This window comes from Paramisgurnus dabryanus, chromosome 21, assembly GCF_030506205.2.
Source record: "Paramisgurnus dabryanus chromosome 21, PD_genome_1.1, whole genome shotgun sequence".
NCBI classification, from domain to species: Eukaryota; Metazoa; Chordata; class Actinopteri; order Cypriniformes; family Cobitidae; genus Paramisgurnus; species Paramisgurnus dabryanus.
Window position 1 is genome coordinate 22,566,454 of NC_133357.1, and position 19,364 is coordinate 22,585,817.

Genomic DNA, 19,364 nt, shown 5'->3' on the forward strand with positions numbered 1-19,364 from the left:
GACGGCCGCAAATCACGTCAGCTCTTCGTGCCGTCGGGAAAGAAAGGCACAGGAGGAGAGGACCGAGAGGCCCGAGCAGCTCCGAAGTACCAATCATGTGGGCGGGACGGTTCGGGCGGAGAGGGGTTAACCTTTCCAACTCTACCGTCTCCGCCGCTCGCGGGCACGGCCGCCATCTCCGGAACGACTCTGCTTCGGAGGAAAAATGGACACCCCTCTGATGCTGCAGAAGTGACGGGACCAGAAGGAGGTCCAATGGATTCGGCAGACATCGTAGAACACGACTCTGCAGTCTCCACCGGAGCCTCAACCGGCTGAGGATGAGAAGGCCGGTAGGTGGAGGACGCATCCTCCGTCCTACTCAGCGTAGTGACGCGATGGGCGCCCTGCGAGCGCTTGACAGCCGCACCATGGCGGCGTCAGCACTGCAAAGGCGCGGACAGCGTTCCCGTAGAAACGACAGTCGTCTCCGCAATCCAAGAGGGTTATGCTCTCACAGAGAGAACAGAAACTCTCCACGAACGCAGCCCCGGAGTGCTCGATGCCTGAGCACGAAGACAGCGCTCGTGACCGTCACTGGAACCCTTATACTTCTCGCATCCAAGATCGCACGGGCGAAAAGCTATCCTGAAAAGGACGCTGATCTCCGCATATACGAGAGAGTGGCTGCCTTTAACAAGGCACAAAGCTCTCTCGTATCACTCTTTTAGGGAAATTCACTCAGATGCTTAGTTGATGAGCGCACAGGAAGGCAACGCACACACTAAACTCAAAACAATAAACAGATGTAGAGCCGTGGAATAAGCGAAGCGTCCGCTGTGATACTGCTAGTTCAACCAACTTCAGCAATCAAATCCCAACAGAGTAAAGTAGCTTCTCAGTAGCAGATAAAGCCGGCTTTCGAAGCGAAAAAGCACGATGCAGATTGGTCTCTCTAAGCGAGTTCCCAATTCGTCGGTCACGACGTGACGTCGTAGTGACCGACTGAAAGGGAACATATTTTAATATTGAAAATGAGTAGACTATTCCTTTAAGGAATAATATAGGCTGCTAACGCATATTTTGCATCTGGAAGTAAACTCATCTGGAAGTAGTCTGACTAAACTTGTGCTATTGCGAACGTTCGATGTGAGATACCTGCGAGTTGTTCTACACGCGACGCAGCGTGTTGGCCTACCCATAGTTATAAAATGATCAGAAATTGATTATTTTATACACATTTTAAGTAGCACAGCTGTATTAACACTTTGGTGACCTGAATAAATACGTAAAATAAAAAAGTCACGATTATTCTAGCAGTATGTGCACAGAACCCTGTTACAGTTAAAATGACGCTCCGAAAGCATTCAGATAACACACTTTAAGTTGTTTAAACAAGGACACAGCCAATATTTAATTAACAAAGTACATATTGTAAGTGTAAATATTCATAAACTTAACACATAACAGAATTTTTTAGGAGTTTCTAAGGTGTTTGCAATTTTCGTAATTTTCACAAAAGTTTCAAAAAAATGTCTTCCAGGAAAATGTTCTTATAAAAATATATAAACATACAAAAATATCAAATGAAAGAACAGACCCTCTGCTTTCAAACAAACAATAAACAAACAAACAAAATGGGGGAAAAAATATCATACTATCTTTATTTTTTCTCTTTTTATAACCTCTTAAATATGGGTATTTTACTTAAAAAAAAAACTTTTTTTTGCAGAAAGCCGAAATAATTGTATTTTTGTGAAGGAATTTTGTTAGAGATGTGATTCAGAACGGTTATCAACACACGATGGGTGTGTAAAATTAATAAATAATTACAGATTACCATAAAAACTCACCAGCAACACGTTTTTTTCATGCAAATGTTTTCTCTTAATTTCCGAGATAACTTGTCAATGGTGGGAAATTAGTAAATTTTTTGCCTACATTTACTAAAATAATACAATGTAAATTTTTTTTACCAAAAATATTAAATAAATCATAGTTTAAGTTAGGCGTGAAACATACTCAATTTTTAAGTTGATGTTAAATATGAAAAATATTTATTTAAAATAAGTAAGAATTATGGTTTTTAATCTTATATATTTGTGCAGCTCTTAATAATCTTTTAATCTTACTTAATTTTTTAAGCTGATGTTAAATACATAAAATATTAGTTTGAAATGAGCAGTTATTACAGTTTTAAAAACTTAAATATATAAGTGTGACATTTTTAAATATATTGAGTAAAAGAAATATTAAGGATATCTATTACACTCTTAGAATAGATACACTAAATGCTTTGTCCCAGAATCCACCCATCTCTGTATTGTTATTGAAACAACACATTTTGTGTTACTTTTAACACAACTTGTGTTTTATTTTAACACAAAATCAACACAAAATGACACATAGGGCCCTATTTTAACGATCTGAAACGCATGTGCGAAGCGCAATGCGCAAGTGACTTTGTGGGCGGATCTTGGGCGCTGTTGCTTTTTTCCCGGTGGGAGAAATAACTCTTGCACCAGGCGCAAATCAATAAGAGGTTGGTCTGAAGTAAGTTCATTATTCATAGGTGTGGTTTGGGCGTAACGTCAAATAAACCAATCAGAACGCTATCCAACATTCCCTTTAAACGCAAGGGCGCAAGTTCCATGGCGGGTTGCTATTATTATGACGGATTTACCAGGCGCACGCCAGGAGCGGTTCACAGCCGAGGAGACCGACGTTCTTGTAAGAGCAGTCAAAGACAGAGAAGTTGTTTTGTATGGGGATAGGAGAAACCCGCCCAAATCAGCGTAGGATAAACAGGCGTGAGAGGAAATAGCCACAGTCTCATCAGCTGGCACCCCCATCGTTGCGCCAAGCGCTACAATGATGTCAGGAGACGGGGGAATCCCAAGCTTGCCAGCATAAATCGGGCACGCCGTGTAACGGGAGGTGGATCTGCCTCAGGACCTGACGCCAGCAGAGGACATCGATGCGTCCACCCTCACCGCTGAAAGGGTTTGGGGGCTTTGAAATCGGACCCAAGAAACGCAAGCAAGGTCCAACCCCAAAGTACACTTACAAATCAAGTTCATATACATTAAGGTTTCTTATGAAAATACTTTAATCGTTATTTGCATGATAATTTTTTAACGCAGCCACACAATAAATAAAAACTATCACCACAATGCTTACCACTATGATTCCCCTTATCTCATGTGTTAATATTTTTTATTGTAACAATTTATGATTTGCAAAAATAACTGTTTAGATTAGATAAGCAAAGTGTGTGCGCGTTGTGCACGCTATACATTATGGTCAAGCATGCGCCCTTAAAATAGCATAATGAACAACGCGCCACTGACTTTAGACTATTTTTTTTTTTGGTCAGTGGCGCAATTGTTTTTTGAAACTGCAAAATAGCATCAGGGATGGTTTGCGCCGCAACACGCCTCCTTTTTTGCGCTGAACCGCCCAGGGAGCGCAAGTTCATTCCCTAGTTTGCCGACGTGCGTCTGTGAAGGGAAAAACCCGCTGTGCGCCGGTGCAAAATATGAATGATACATGCGTCACTGACAAAGTCAATTGCGCTGGGTGCAAGATAGGGCCCATAATGTGTTAAAAGCTTAACACAAAAAGATAAAAAATGAATACATGTGTAAAAAATTAACACATCCTTTCTAAGAGTGTAGAAGTAATCTGTTAGTTAAAAACTTATTTTATTTGATGTATACACCTTAATAATAAATGTACATTTTACAAAAAAATATCTGTTCAATATTTTGTCTTTTATTTAGGTTTTCAAAAAAAATCACATTAAGGGAATTTATTAAGTTAATTTAATCTTTAATGTTTGTGATATTTACAAAGCCACTAAATCATATTTACAGTGCACTACTACATTGTAAAATATGTAATTTGAGAGTATGCATTGAGGTCCATCTATTTCACCAAGGTCCACTCAGTTTAACAGTTTTTGCCTCGCCACTGCTTCAAAGGTGTGCGTTTTTAAACACAATAATGCACACGTTTGTTAACTGATCAGAATGAAGCACTCAACAAATATATAAAGTATGTGGCCCACACTGGCCACTCCTTGATGAGAAAGCTGAATGCCGCGGTATGGATGTATTTTTGAAATAATCAGGTGGATGTGAAAGACAGAAGAAATTTAAAGAGAACTTTTTTTTCTGTAAAACAGTGAAGGCTTGGGGAGAGAGAGGCAGAGAAAGAGTGAGAGAGAGTCAGCCAGCCAATTAAACATAAAGTTCAAGACCTACTTCTAAAACATAAAGATGTTATGTCTCTCCATATTCTGTCACCATGAAAACTGCATCCAACAGATGAACTGGAGGTGTGTGTGCATGCGTGTGTATTAACTAGCCACTGTGACAGCAGCTTGTGTATGCATGCATGTCTTTGCGTGACTTTGCGTACCAGCACTGTATGTGCGTGCATGTGTCCTTGTCTTTCCTCTGTGTGTCCTGTTTGATTTATTCTCATTGGAGCAGCTTTGATGGCTCCCTTCTGATCTATTTTGTTGAAAAGTAAGAGAAATTGCACCATTGCTCTATATTTGAGTTAAAAAGAGGAAAAATGAGACACAAGGGAAACTCTATATACTGTATGAGCATTCACATATTTCAGGGGTGGCTTTTACGCTATTGTTCAAACTCATTTACCAATATATCATCTTTTATGCATTAGTTTTTGGGTGCAGATCTTTCTCTTAATTGACGAGATAACTTATACGTGAAATAACATATGAATTCATACAAAATCATCACTCTGTAAAATAGTTGTGTTTTTCTGTGAGACCAGGTTGTAAATTCATGTTTTTTAGGGGCTCGGTCAATTTCATAAGGGTGTGGCTTTTCCTAGTAATGAGAGTTTTAAATGCAAATACATATCTGACACATCTAGAAATTTAATTTTTTGTATTTCTATTTCTTCCCAGTGTGTGCGGTTTGTACATCTCCAACGATTGTCTGGAGAAGAAATCATCTCATCTCTATCAGGTACTGAAACACTCTCCTACACCGACTTCTGCTCTTCCCATCTCTGTGCAGTTGAGTGCAACTCTTTCATCTTCACTTCTAAACACTGTCAGTCAAAACCAAGTTTTCACCGTCAAACAGACACTCACACATGTATATTTCTAACCACACACGCTCTGCTGTCTAGCACAAGGTCTCTAATGACTAATAAGTCAGTTGCGGGCGCCTGTGGGCTTCTTCTCTTGCTTGCCCATGACCCTTGTTGTTTCTTCAGACTGTTGCCTGGATACTCAGGCTGTAGAGGTGGCCCTGACCGACAGGGTAATGAAATGGCCAGTGCTAATGGCTATCAGGAGAATAGATTTAAAGCCTCTGGAGCTCGATCTAATGATTGTAAACAACTTTCTCACAAACAGGAAAACGCTTTCAAAACCTTTTGAAACCAGCAGAAATAAGGTCACGCGGTGAGTCTGTCTCTGCAATTGGATTTTGTTCGTCTTGGCAGTGAGCAGAATTACAGTAGGTCAGAAGGAGCTGTGTGTATTTAGTATTTGCTGGTTTTAAGAGTGAAATTAAATAATGCAATGGATGGTTGGAAAAAACGGGTACGTTCTTAATTTAAAGGGTACAAATTTACACTTTTTGCATACATTTTATTTTATTTTATTTGACATGACCATTTTTCCCCTCTGACCAAGCTAAACTAAAGATCTTTTGGGATTTGGAGAAGGATAGTTAAGTTCTGAAAGTAACACTAGCTGCGTTTACATTACCCTTCAAATTGCGCAAATTGTAATAGAGAATTTAAAATGCAGCCAGTGGAAACACAGCAATTTCACACTCCCTTATACCGCAGCAAAAATTTGCAGGCAATTTGAAAAAAGGAATATATCGCATATAAGTTGTGTTTTAAGGTGTGTTCGACTTAATGTGGTGTCACAAGAACCGACAAGCGCATGATAACAAAATAGAGCGAGAGCGATTCAGCTCTGTATGCTTTTGAGACATTCTTGCTGTATTTTAATGTTATCCATATGTCTGCACGATGCTGTATGACAGGGCTACTGTATTCAATTAGTTTGTCGTGGGGGCCCGTTCATGAAAAGCATCTCAAATGAGGGGCCGGAGATATATCAGTGATGATGACTACATTTTCCTACATTTAAACATACTAATGTTATATTTTGAAACTGCATAAAAACAAAATCAGTGCATTGAACAAGAGGCTTTTTCTACAAACATGTATTTTGAAACTGCATTCTACAACATTTGTGCAGTGAACAAATATGTGTAAAAATATGTGTAAATTGCCCGAAGTGCACGGAAACAAAACACATGTCAAATAGTTAAATCAGATAACCCCGAGTGATTTAAAAATAACATTTAAATAATGTTAAAATAATGTTAAAATAATGAAAGTATAGCCAGAATTGCCAGCTTTGTCTTTTTAACTGCAGAAACAAAGAGGCGACTGCTTTGCAATGCATGGAAACCTCTTTGTTTTGGATTTATTAACGTTTTAAAAAAATGTAAATAAAGCTACTTCTTCACATATTATTTGCAGCATTATCATAATATGCTGTATGTATATTAATATATTGGGAGAAAGCTGTTATATGTGAAATCAGATAATGTGCACCCATATATGGCCAACATTTAATGATCCTCATTTCATAACACATCTGCGACGATTGACTATGAGATTGGTAGTCGAACTCGAACTTCGACTATTCGGGGTCACCCCTAGTGTTCATACTGTTGAAAAAATTCTACATTTTATTCTCAACAATTCAAGTTTGTACTGTCAGGTTGCTTTTGAAACATTTTATGAAACCGAAATTGAAAATGAAAATGTAATTTCATTATTTTTCGCAAAGATAATGCCAAAATATGTTTGCAGTCACATATTAACAAGGTCATAGTCAAGTATATACTACAGACAGGTGTAACCCAAACATCTATCTTTTTTTATTGTGTTACTTTCATCCCAGCTGACAGGGTCAAAAGTAACAATGTGCTCCCTATGTTCAAAGTGAAATTATACTAAAGTCATTTTACATTTGTTTTACTGCTATTGATAGACTTGTGGGATATTGACCACAGCAAAATTATATCTCTTTTTCGCCCCTGCTCTCCCCTACATCCAACTATATCTGGAAAACAGTTATAAAAGTTATAAATACTATGTAAACCATTATAAATACTATAACCTAATCCTATCACACAATCTAAGACAAACCTTATGCCTTTTACCATTTTTAAAATGATATTTTTTATAATATTTATAATAAAATAATAATAATTGCTGTATTTTTATAGTGTTGTTACAAATAAGGACATCCCCAAAGCGGGGTCTGCACTTTTAAACACTTGTTCTTGTTTTTAAATTCACGTCACATAGTTCATTAAACACTTTCAAAAGCTGGAGATTTTGTTGCTGCAGCACAGTGAATGAAATGATGGAACGTGAAAAGTGATTAAGACTGATTTTTCTCACTTTCTCTCTCTCTGTCTTTCACACATACACTTACACATCTGAGCTAAATGACTGTGACAAATTTAAACGCTTTCGCCTTACCAAAGTTTATCTGTGAATCACTGTAATTGGAAAAGTGAGAAGGACAGAAAATACAATCTTCCTTTTAATCCTTATGTGTAAACATTATGTAGGTTGGTTTATCTGGTATGTATCAGGGCTGGGCCATATTGACCAACATTCATATCTCAGTAGTTTGTGGATGAATTACGGTATGCAAATATCTCCAAATATTTTCCAGTAAGTAAAATACCTGTTAAGTCAAAGCCTTACAGTATGAAATATCACAATAACCTTTCTTAAAACAGTGTATGAGATATATACACTGTAAAAATACTTTGCTGCCTTAAAATTTTTTGTTAGGTCAACTTAGATTTACAAGTCATGTCAACAGAGATGAGTTGTCACAACTTATAAAATATAGTTGAGAAAAGTCAACTTAATTTTATTAGTTATAACAACTCACCCATAGTTAAACAACTCATATAGTCAAAATAAATAATGGTAAGTTGAAATGACTTGTAAATCCGAGTTGATTCAACAAAAAATTTTAAGGCAGCAAAGTATTTTTTACAGTGTAAAAATATACTGTTTGAAAATATACATCTGCACAACATTATGCATTATGTTGGAAAGCTTATGCATGACCTCTATGCCTGTACATTTATGGCAGAGCTTCGGTTGCAAATAAGGGGCATATCAGACCATTTGTCATCCCGTAAGATACCTATATATTACCCAAAACTTGTTGATTTTGTCACGTGACCTTCTATATTTTAAACTTCATGGCAGCCCAATGTGTAATTCAGGCACAGTTACTCTATGCTAGAGAAGATCAACACAGATGTTGGCTTGTGTATATAGCTGTCTGAACCCTAACTACCATAATTACATGTATGTGGTACAGTTGTGGTTCAATTATGAAGCAACCATTGTAAATGGATGGGAAAATGTACAGGCTATTTGTTATAATTTCAGCTTTTAAGATAACCTTCGTATAAATGGCCAGACAAATCTGCACCTGTGTTTTGAAACCATTATTTAGTAATTATACTAAATTGAGATAACCTCTGCCCTTCATTTTTTCCTTAGATGCAGATCCTTAAAATCTGTTTTTTTTAAAGATTTGTAAAAATATCGTCAACATCATATCCTTGCATTTTTAGGTCAATCTATAAGATATTTTAATACACTGTAAAAAGTGAAAGTTGGATTAAATTAAATCAATTGGTAACTCTTAAAAAATTTCACTTAAGTCAAAAATGTAAGTGGAAAAAGCTAAATCACTTTTACTGTGTAGTCAAAATATAAAAGTTTTTCACCTCAAAATGTTTTTATTAAATATCTTTAATAAAATATTTTTGAAGTAATTTGTCTAAGTAGATCCAACATTCACCTTTTACAGTGTATATTTTTGATTAATAAAAATTCATTTTTATTGATTAATTTAATGTAAATGTAGGCTATATAAATAAAAATGTACTCGATTTGCTTCCTTATTATAAACTTTCAAGATTCATTCATATTCTTTGAAAAAATATTTTATATTTAATTTGGATCTGAAGCAAATTAATATTGTTTTTCTTATTTAATTTTTAGGCCAATAATACTAAAATGTTCATTATAAAAAATAAGACAGTAAGAAATGTCTATGTTAGTTATTTCTACAGTTTGTGTTGAGAACCTTGTCAGATTGTTTCTTTAGAAGACAAACCATCTGTTCATTCATATCCTAACTCAGTTGCCCCCACTTTTCTTGTTCATCTGTGGGGACTGAAGCCTAAAGCATATATAGAGATAAAGAGAGAGGAGGTTTAACTAAAAAAGGAAGCAATCACTTCATCCATTTGCTCCTAATCAACCTCCCCTTCTGTCTTATTAAACATCAGACCATCTGTTAATATTGAATCTCTATTAAAACCACACAGCCCCGAACGTTAATTCACTGTAAATAATCTAAATAATCCAACATGTCCCTTTTTTGTAATACATAAAATTGCACACCACGCTGTACTCTGTGTTCTCGGATGCGATAATCGGATCTCTGCGGGGTTATATAAATTTCATAATCTCTTTCATAGTTTATGAACGCTGGTAGGAGGTCTGCCGGATGCCCCATGGGCTCTTTTCAAACAGGTTATGAAAATCCAAAATCAACTGGAGGTTTTACAAAGAATAAAGAGAAAACATACATTTGTAAATTAAATCAGTCTGGATAGTACTTGGGCTTTGTGTAGAGAGCTGCGTTGGTCTTGTTTTTAGTGGAAAATAGCTAAACTAAAGCAACTTTTAATCTGCAACCTATTACCTCAGAGGCGCCAGATCCTTTCCAAAATTTAAAGCAAACTTCGCTGGACCTGTGCTTTTAAATGTGTTTATGTCCCAATCTGACACAGTCTTAAGCAAACAGTAATTTGTATATTTAAAATGTACACTCAGCAAAAAAGGTACAAAAGATGATGCCCTTTAAAAAAGTTCTAAAAGGTACCATTTGGGTACTGTGAGATAACAATATGTACCTGTACAAATATGCACTTTTTAGGTACTTTTTGAAAGGGTACCACCCCAGTGACAGCTCTTCTGCAACAGAATAACAGCCATCAGAACATATTCGATATTTGAAGCTAAATGTAAAGCAAAATGTTGTACCAAGTAAATTTAATTTTGGACTAAACTTCTCAATGTCAGGTAAATAGAAACCAAGAAACTGACAAAATATTTGTTGCATTTTTGAGGTTGTCGCAGAAAGAAAAAAATACAAATTGAAGAGTTGTTTTATTACTTTTTATATGTTTCTTTATCATTTTCTTTGTTGTGCCTGGTTAGGACAAACAGTATAAATGTCTGTTTTATATAGTACAGACGGGACAGGCAGAAAATCTAAAAAAAAAGGAGAGCAAGTGTAAGTCAACAATATGACAGGAAGTAGACTCGAACCGAGCGGCACACCCTAAGGAGTTAAGATTGTCCTGTAGTTATTCCTGTCTTTGTTTCTTTAAAAAGTGTATTTGCTGGATTATTAAAAAGTGACCTTTCTTCGAAACCGCAGGGAGATGGAAACAATAGGCTGACTTTTTTAAATTGTCTAGTGAGAATAAAACAGATTTTTTCTTCAGAAGTCATTTGCTTTCTGACCTTGTTCTTGAATATAAGTGCCAAAAAGTCTTTATTGAAGTCAGATTACAAAAAGGTTTAAACTTTTTAAAACATTGTTAGGGTTGGCTGATTGTGAAGGTTAAATTATTCTTTTGTTCGAAATATGTTTTAATAGAGAGATGTAAATCTTCACTTGGTAATTGGTTCACTTGGCTTTAAACTTAACCTGACTTTAATTAGCTGAGCTTTGTTTGAACAGAGATTTACAGAAGAGCCACATAAGTCCTTTAATGAAATAAGTTTTTTTGTCTTTTCATTATCGGATCTGTCTTTTTTCTAATCTTTTGATCTTTCTTCGTCTGTTCTTCTGATACCTGCTAAAATGTACTTATATTATTAAAAGACAAAACCTGTTGATCTTTACCATTACTGCTGATAAAAGACGAAAGATTGCTAAAATGATTCTTAGAAAATGAGTTAAAAAAATGAAGAAAGCAAACTTTTATATTATTATTTAAGTTTTGATGATAAGTATATGGTATCAGTTGACTTGGATTTATATACCCACATTGAAAAGGTAAATTGGTGCTTCAGACTCATTCTCCATTTTCCCAGCATGCCCTGGGGCATAAATTAAAAAGTTCTAAAAGCCTAGTTAAGTCTTGAAACTGGATGCTTTGGCTGATGAAAATGTTGGCATGTTTCCAGCTGGTTATGTCATATATGGACAAATGTAACTGTTTGTATAAAATTAACCTAAACTCTCAATAAAAAGGTACATGATGGTACAAAAGTTGTCACTAGGGCAATACCTTTTCAAAATGTACACTTTTATACAAGGTGCATATTGGTACCTCTAAGTCAGTTCTCAAACTTTTTCGCCATGTGGCCCCCCTGCATACCTTCGCGGCACCATGAAAGAAAATGTATGACATAAAATTTAAAAAAAAATCTTTATATTATACAATGTAGTGCTGTTGGTTAGTAGCCTTATTTTTCTGTTGTTTAATTACTCAGAATTTATGATAAATTAATGTATTTTATAAAATGCCATAAAACTGGGGCTCCCCGGTACCATCTTGCGGCCCCCAGTTTGAGAACCACTGCTCTAAGTTACACATTGGTACCTTACTGGTACCTCAAAGGGACATATCTGTACCTAAATGGTACATAAAAGAACCTTTTTAAAAGGTGGGCGATTCCACAGTTTCGGTCCTCAAGGCTATAATGAGCAATATAGATCGTAGATTGTCATTTTTTTATTTTTAGTACACTGTCTTGTTTAAGATAGATGTACATACTAAAGTTAATTTTATCCCACTTAGCCTTGGCATTATTGTGTAATGAGACTTAATTTTTTTCCATCTCCAGAAATTGGGGATGTCAGGGTGAGACATTCAATGCATCTGTTTTCCTGGGTCATTTCTTTCATTTCCTTTAAAAAAATCCTGAAATTTGGTGCATAAGATTTATTTTGATGTGTCTTCTACAAAATACTACTACTAACACTGAAAGTATAATTTCCTTAATCCACCACAATGCAATGGAAATGTTCACTAACGTTCGTAACTCCTTCTGTTCAAACAGTTACGGACGTTAAACTGTGAATCTAAATGTAACAGAGATATAAGTAGCAAAACAATAAAAACATCTTGTGTGGGTTCAATTCTGATATGCGTTGCTAAATGATAAATTGTTAATAAATTGGGATAAAACAGGGGCAGAGAGTTTCTGCCAAAAAATCATAACGTTCGAACCATAGACTGTAAAAAAAGATGGACGACGCGACGTCGCCTCCCACCAATGTCCGACCACGGTCGCGGCAATGTTACGTAAAAACGCCAGTTTGGAGCCAAGGCATGCGCAGAAGGAATCGTTCGTGGAGCCAGAGGCGGAGCCGCGGTATCAAACTTCCGCCTAAACGCCCGCGCGACCAATTCAACCACGCCAATCATAACGTCACGCCCCGGTTCTATTGCATCAAATTACATGCTAAAATGAAACCTACCACAATAATGAAGACTTGAACATATACCAGCGTGATAAAAACTACTTGAAAGGACCAAAACCATCTTTCGGAAACTTTTATTGGAAGTGTAAATATTTTTTTTATTTAGAGCAGAGTCCCATTCGTTTGAATGGAGAGGACGGGGTTTATGACTTGTACTGCAGCCAGCCACCAGGGGGCGATCAAAGAGCCAGAGGCTTCACTTTTCAAGGCTTATGAGGCACACCCGGTTCAAACATTTTATTCTGACACTAAATTTTCATCTCATAATGTCTCAACGGTTCTCAAGTCAGATATAAGATTGGGAGGAAGAGTTGACATGATTTCACGGAATTCGACAAATGTGGGTAAGTTTGTGGTTTCTGTCCAAACGTTTACGAATGTTAAAATGTTACAAACGTGATTGGTTAAGTAAACATTAAATAGGATCATTGTGGTGAGAAAGTATATAAGACTGTGCTAGTCAGATCATTGCTAGTGGTTTCGGACTGAAAGCGGCGTCGTGTTCATCTTGAAAGAGCATTCATGGTGGTTGTATACATTTTGACAGATTCTGCACATCAAAGCTCTGTTTGATGACACCTAGAGCAGAGGTCCTTAACCTCCGGGTCGCGACCCAGTACCGGGTCAAGGACAAGTTGCCACCGGGTTGCAAGAACGTCCTGAAAATGTGTATAATAGCCACATAATAGCTTACTCAGGTGTTTTTCCTTTAAGAGCCGACTTCAAATAACATCGATCATTTCTACAGAGCCGAGGTCTCTTTTCTCGGCCTCTCTCTCTCTACCAGCGCATCAGCGATCACATTGCTGTCATATAAACTCTTTTACTGCTGTAATAATATTTAACGGGTACACTTTTAATGTGGGTTTAAAAGGAATCTAAATATTATCCATGTGTCAATCATCATTAAAATCATATCGTAAACGGGAGTCTCCATGCCAAGTGTTACATACATACATCAACTCAACTTTGATCAAAGTTTACTTGTTTACAATTACCAGATTTATTTCTTACGAGGTTAACCTGAGAACTATGGCTTTCTCCGTGAAGATTGATTTTTGCAGGGTAATGTCTCTGTAGTGAGCCCTAAACTGTGGAATCGCCCTAGTACTGTCCCAGGGACAACTTATGTACTTTTTTTCAGAGTGTAGAAATAAAGGTTACAACTGTTGGGTTAAAATGAATCTAGGTTCAAAATAACCCAAAGTCTCCGGAGTGTAACAATCACTCAACTCCATTCACTTATAAACTGTTGCCTTCATTTTGACAAACATCTCACTTTTACAGTAAAGAGAGATGCAGAGAGCGAGAGAGTCAATGAGAGTGCTATTGATTTTGTCACCTAGTTCATTCTGAATGATTTGTCAATGTGAGACAGTAAGCTTTGTCAATAAAAGGCCACACACTGTTTCAGAAATGCCACCATGGTGATATTTTAGATAAATGCCATGAATCTGTCCCTTTACAAATGATTCTGAATCTAAGTAATATTTCTTCACTTTTGTGTTCAGTGTTGGGCTGTACTTACACAGATATAAAGCTGTTCATTTTGCATTTCTTTTTTTCTCTTTTTTTAGTAATTAAGCTATTTTGTTTGATAAGCAGAAGGACAGTGTTATCAAACAATAAAGTGTTTAGTAAGAAAATTTGATTTCTGTTATACACTGTCAGAAATTAAGGTACAAAACTGTACCTTTTCTGTCACTGGGGCTGTACCCTAAGTTTCCGTTTGGTACCTTTACAGGAATACAAAACGGAATACAATTTTGGCTAGATAACCGTACCTTAAGGACCTACATTGTTAGAAAAAAGTCAAAATATGTACCTAGCTGTCAGGGGGGCAGCACCCTTTAAAAAGGTAATTGTATGGACCATTAGGTACAGATATGTATACCTTTGAGTTACTAATATGTATTTTTGAGGTACTAAAAAGCTCTCTTTGGTCCCAGTATGTACCTATGAGGTACTAAAATGAAATCCTTGGTGCAAAGCTGTACTTTTTGAAAGGGTACAGCCCCAGTGACAGAAAAGGTACAGTTTTGTACTTTTATTTCTGAGAGTGTATGTATGATTTCGAACATATACAGTATATGGATCATGAAAAATTATCCCTAGCTGTTTCTGGGGTGGTAACCTTTCAAAAACACATTTGCATCTAAAAAGGTCATACTGCATGTAACCATAAGGTCATAAGGATCAGTTTATTAAAATTATTTATTTTTACACAAATAATCTAAATAAATGGGCTTTCCACCTTATTAGGATAGGGATCGGATAGGATAGAATATTTGTCCCAGATACAGTGATTTAAAAATCTGGAGGGTGCAAAAAAATATTGAGGAAATCGCCTTTAAAGTTGTCCAAATTAAGTCCTTAACAACACATATTACTAATGATAAATACATTTTTATATATTTTTTTTAGAAAATGTACTAAATATATTCATGGAACATGATCTTAACTTAATATCCTAATGTTTCTTTTTTGCATAAAAATTAGGGATGCACCGAATCCAGATTTTTTGGGTTCGGCCGAATACCAAATCCACTGTTTAAGATTCGGCCGAATCTGAAACCGAATACCGAATCCTACTCGCATCCTTATTCAATTACAGGGCTCGCAAAATTTCAAAATCCCTGGTAGCCCTTTGGGCAGGAACTCTTCAGTTTTTGGTAGCCCGAAATTTTGCCAATACAAAGCCAATAGGGCCTCTAACCACAATGTTTAATCTGCTATTCTTGTTGTTTTTTGATGCTGTTGTTTTTTTAACAAACAAAAAAACTGGATTTCCATGTAAACCAACTGTTCCTGCTCATCCCCACACCAGATATACCCACTATTTAAAAGTGGTTCAGTGGTTCACAAAACTCACAGTTTGGATCATCCAGTTAGAGATTGGATCATTTCTGCAGCCTCCCCATATAGGAAAAACAGGGGCTACTGTCGCTTTAAGAGCGATTCTGCACAGAGTCACTCTCTTCTCTGCCCGTACAATCTATATCACTTTATAGCTTGCTGCGAGAGATTAAATATTCTTACGTGAGGATAGTAATGACTGACAAGACGAAGTTGGAGGATTTGCACAAAAATCCATGACAAATCAGTACGGATTGCTTCCTGTACTGCGGCTTCGCCCGATCGCGAAAGTGAAAGTAAAACTCGAGCGCGCGCTCAAACGCAATTTAAATACTCAATGCCTGAATTTCATGCACCACAATTACCCATCCAAATCTGTGAGAGGATACATAAGCATTTAAATATATTTTTTCCTCCCTATAGGTCAAGATAGCCCGACGGGCAGGGCGGGGATGCATTTTGATAGCCCGACTGCAAAGCACAATGAAAGCGATGCGGTGCGATGCGTTAGTTTTTCCAGGTGCATCCACGAAATGTGAAACGCCCCTAAGGCTCACCGGAAAAAAACACACTTATCTCCATGTCAGCACCTGATGTGTGTAATCAACGGCCCGTGACGTCGACCAGCGTAGCGAAAGCTTAGGGTTCGGTTCGGTTCGGTGGAATAAAAAAACTAAGATTCGGCCGAACCTCGAACCCCGTCAAAAAGCCCAGTATTTGGCCAAATCCGAATCCTGGATTCGGTGCATCCCTAATAAAAATATACAAATATACCAATGTGACTTATGACTGGTTTTGTGGTCCAGGGTGGCATACCGCTCGAACTGATTTTGCCAAGTGGTTGATGTCCTCAGGGCATCATATTGTGTTCACCAAAGGACAGCATTTTTCTTAATAAAACCTAACCATAACCAAACCCTAAAATTAGAGGGACATGATAAGTGAAAAACAATGGTCTAGAAACAGCTAATCCTGGTCTTAAGCTTAAACTTAAAACAAACTGTAAACATATTTCTGAAATCTGATTGGTTGATTGAAATGTTGTCCCAGGGTCAACATAAGGTTGCGCTGAGGACATCAACCACTTGGCAAAATCAGGAGAGCCGTGGCATACCAATACAGAAGTACATATTAGTAATAGTATTAGTATTACCTCAGAGATAAATATTTGACCAAATGTATACGGGAAAATGGCTTTCTGATACATTTATACAAATAAATGACCCAGGTTAAAGGAAAACACCACCGTTTTTCTATATTTTACCATGTTCTTAACTTAGACAAATTAATATATATCTATCTATTATCAATGCATGCACTTAATCTTTGTACAGCACTTCATGAATGTGTTAGCATTTAGCCTAGCCCCATTCATTCTATAGGATCCAAACAGGGATGAATTTAGAAGCCACCAAACACTTCCATGTTTTCCCGGTTTAAAGACTCTTACATGAGTAGTTACACGAGTAAGTATGGTGGCACAAAATAAAACGTGGCTTTTTTAAGCGGATTAAAAATGAGAACTATATTGTTGATTGATCCTAAGGAATGAATGGGGCTAGGCTAAATGCTAACACATTCACAATGCCCTGTCGATTAAGTGCACACATTGAAAAAAGATAGGTATGTATTAATTCGAGGTTGATGTTGTAAAATATTGAAAATGGCGGTGATTTCCTTTAAAGTCTCGTAATCTAATGATTAGATTATAAGCATCAAAGTTTGATTTCAGTCCTTGATTTCAATCTTTGACACGACCTTACTCAGTCAATATTAAAGACATCAAGGTTATATTTTCTATACGTTATGTAGGATAAATTTACGTGGAAAACAGTACTTCAGCTGGGTTGTCACAGACTTGGTTACAAATGTTTACTAATACCGAAATGTCTAATAAATTCTGTAATAGCATTTCAAAGTAGATGGTAGTTAGCTGCAATTTTTAAGTAGGTTGCCCAAAACACTTTACGGTCTGTGAGTTGTTAAAACGAAACATTGCTTTTGTTCTTAGTTAATGTAATCAAGTTTAGACCAGAACATCATGTTAACAAACTCATATTTAAATTACACCCAGGGTGACAAGGAGAAAAAAGTAAGATTATAAAGATGCAGCGAAAGATACTGTAGAGATTGTTACATGAGCACAATATGCACAGAGTGGTGGAACTAAATATAAGACTTTCAAATATCTGTAATTGTGTGGGTATGTATGAGTATATTTTGCTTGCAGGCAAATCACCCACAAACCCTCTCTCTCTCCTGCTGATAACATAATTGTTTTAATAGATTTAAGTAGTGATAAAGGGTCTCAACTCAGGCCTAATGAAGTAGCGAGGAACTCCACTTAAGTGCCTGTAATTTGTTGTAGGAAGTGCTAACCTCTTCAGAAGAGAGCTTCAATGTGTGTATGCGCTACTGTACCAGGTCGTTGATGGTCTGTATTTCTTCATTATGCGCATGTGGAGGAGTTTGAAAGCTACTTAGCAGGAAAGGTTGGCGGCGTCTACATAAAACAATTAATGTGTGTTGGTAAGTGTTCCTTTAAACTTGGGTGCTTTGTATTTTGAGATACCTGGGCTGAGGATGACTGCTTGATAAATAACTTGAGATTAGCCCAGTAATGTCCATTTTACATTTACATTTTTGCATTATCCAAATATGTTACTTGTACATTTTTATTAACATGCATGTGCCCTGGGATCGAACCCATGACCTTTGTTTTGCTAAATTGAGCCACAGGAACAACAAGAGTTGATTATTGACATATTTGCAGAATTATAATTAGTTTAATGGTAGCACTAAGGTTGTATTTGTTAATGCATTAGTTAACATGAACTAACAATGTTGTCACAGTTGTGTCTTAAAGTGACTACCACAGCTATTGACCAGCATCAATTTCTGTTTTATAAGAAGATATTAATATTTCATCTTGCTGTTGTTCTCACAGAGCGGAGACGTCTTTAATGTGTTGTGCTAAAAATATACTGTAGCTTTAATAACAAACACTCGCACACTTCCCATTAGTGAACTGAGTAATTGGTGGACTCTGCTTGGTGTACTGCTTTGACATCAGTTAACATTTTATCTCTTTGTGTTGTTTTCGTCAGTTGGTTTGCTTTCATTTTCTCTTATCTCACCATGTATTTTTTATCGCATCTTAAATGTGATCGTCGACAGATGGATGGATGAAGTGCTGGAAGTATTTAAAGGCAAGCAAATAGATACGGCATGAGACGCTACTCGTGCGCATGTGCAGCCTGTAATGACTTTCACTTTCTTGACTTTGAGTGTAATTGCACAGAATGAGAGCGAGAGAGATTTTGAGTTTTGAGGGAAACATTTAGGAAGATAAAGAGAGAGAGAGAGAGAGAGAGAGAGAGAGAGAGAGAGAGAGATGTTTGAAATGTTCACTTGATCATATGTTAGAGAAAGAGTTTACGTTAAAAGAAAGTCAAACAGGTTTGAAACGACATGGAGGGATGGATGAAGGGGCAGGTAAAATGATAGACTAATGGATGGATGTATAGATAGGGGGATGGATAAATGGATGGGCAGACTGAATGATGGAAAGATGGATGGAGGAAAGATGAACATACGGATGGACAGACTGATGGATGGGATGGATGAACAGACTAGGATTGATGATGGATGAACAGACGGATGGTGAACGAATGAAGAGATGGATGCACAAACTGATAGATGAACTGATTGAGGGACGATGGACAGCCTAAGGATAGATTAATAAATAATAGATAGACAGACTGATAGAGGGATGAATGACAGACTGAAGAATGGATGGATGATTGATAAATGGGTGGATAGACAGATTTGTGAAGTGATGGACGGACCAACTGATGGATAGATTGATGATGTATGAATAGACGTATAGGCAGACTGATGAAGG

The 19,364-nt window shown here is 36.8% G+C and overlaps 1 protein-coding gene across 1 annotated transcript in view; it reads left to right on the forward strand.

Annotated features, from left to right (window-relative positions):
- The window catches only part of sulf2b (sulfatase 2b), a 238,677-nt gene that overhangs the window by 91,029 nt on the left and 128,284 nt on the right, over positions 1 to 19,364 (forward strand). The window contains exon 3 of the mRNA XM_065286280.2: positions 4,922 to 4,982. The gene's annotated coding sequence lies outside the window, so the exon portion shown is untranslated. The remainder of the gene's footprint in view (positions 1 to 4,921; positions 4,983 to 19,364) is intronic.